We start from the raw sequence: 1,671 nt of genomic DNA on the forward strand, positions 1-1,671 counted from the left end.
GTTTTGGGGGCTGGCCATTCGGCCATGCCTGAACCTTTTACTTATGTGTTTTCAACGGTGGAGTTTTTGCACACCATAGATTAAGGGTGTGGAGCTCTGCTGTACCTCAAGTTTCAATACAATTACTATTATTTTCTATTCAATTCTCTTTTATTCTTATTCCATGATATACGTTGCACTTCAACTTGATAAATGTGATGATCTGTGACACTCATCATCATTCTCACCTATGAACGCGCGTGATTGACAACCACTTCCGTTCTATCTTAGGCCGGGCGCATATCTCTTAGATTCCCCAACAGAATCTTCGTGGTATAAGCTAGATAGATGGCGGCATTCATGAGGATCCGGAAAGTCTAAACCTTGTCTATGGTATTCCGAGTAGGATTCTGGGATTAAATGACTGTGACGAGCTTCAAACTCCTGAAGGCTGGGCGTGATGACAAATGCAAAAGAATCAAGGGATTCTATTCCAACCTGATTGAGAACCGACAGATGATTAGCCATGCTGTGACAGAGCATAGGACCATTTTCACTGAGAGGATGGGACTATTAAGATCCCAATTCATCACACCATGATCTCTTTGGGGTATTTTTGATTTCATACAAATACAAAGAGACCAACTTTGAGGATCACAATTTCGTCCACCAGGGCACAAGGCAACGTTATTGTAAAAGGTGATTCCCAATAACATTTGCAAAGGACCAAGAGGCAACGTTAGTGGTCACGTTAGTGCCACTAACGTTGAAGTTAACGTTGATCATTTTGGGTTGGAACGTTAGTGGAAAAGGTGATTGTCACTAACGTTCTCGAACCCACATCCTCACTTAACGTTAACGCCACTAACATCCTAATTAACGCCCATGCCTAACTCACACTTTTCTGCAAACAAAGCTGAGCCCACTGAATATTGTAACTGCTTTAACTCAAGATCAAAGGCCCATATCCAAGACTTGAAGAATACACTAGAGGATCAAAAAGAGTAGTATATATAAGAGTAGTTTTGAACTATAGAGAGGCTAAGCACTTTTGGAGAACTACACTCTGTATATTTACTTTTCTGCACTTTTCTAGTCACGGAGGAATGTATTCTATTCTACCATTTTTCATTTCCATTTCCAAAGCCATGAACAACTAAACCCCTTTCATTGGGTTAGGGAGCTCTGTTGTAATTTGATAGATCAATTATAGTTTTCATTCTTCTTCCTCTTTCTTTTCTCTTGATTTACCTAAAATTGTGGAAGTAGCATCCAAAAGCCCACCACACATGCCAACAACTTTGAATTAAAATCCCAACTCATCACCCTTGTTCAGAATAACTGCTCATTTGGAGGAAGTGCCCAAGAAGACCCCAATCAATATCTAACCACCTTCCTAAGAATTTGTGACACTATGAAGTCTAATGGTGTTCATCCGGATGTATATAGACTACTTTTGTTCCATTTTTCAGTTAGGGACAAAGCATCTAAATTGCTAGAATCCTTCTCGAAAGAGAGCTTAACAAATTGGGAAGATGTGGTTAACAAATTTTTGGCAAGATTCTACCCTCCTCAAAGAATCAATAGGCTGAGAGCTGAGGTACAAACCTTCAGGCAACAAGATGGTGAAACTCTCTATGAGGCATGGGAGAGGTTTAAGGACTTAACAAGAAGATGCCCACCAAACATGTT

At 40.2% G+C, this 1,671-nt stretch overlaps 1 non-coding gene across 1 annotated transcript; it reads right to left on the minus strand.

The window, feature by feature from the left end:
• Positions 1 to 1,564: 1,564 nt before the first annotated feature.
• On the minus strand, positions 1,565 to 1,671 carry LOC127744411 (small nucleolar RNA R71). Its single transcript, XR_008005400.1, has one exon. It is a non-coding gene; the product is annotated as a small nucleolar RNA R71 (small nucleolar RNA).

Source organism: Arachis duranensis, unplaced genomic scaffold (genome assembly GCF_000817695.3).
Source record: "Arachis duranensis cultivar V14167 unplaced genomic scaffold, aradu.V14167.gnm2.J7QH unplaced_Scaffold_343483, whole genome shotgun sequence".
Classification (NCBI taxonomy): Eukaryota; Viridiplantae; Streptophyta; class Magnoliopsida; order Fabales; family Fabaceae; genus Arachis; species Arachis duranensis.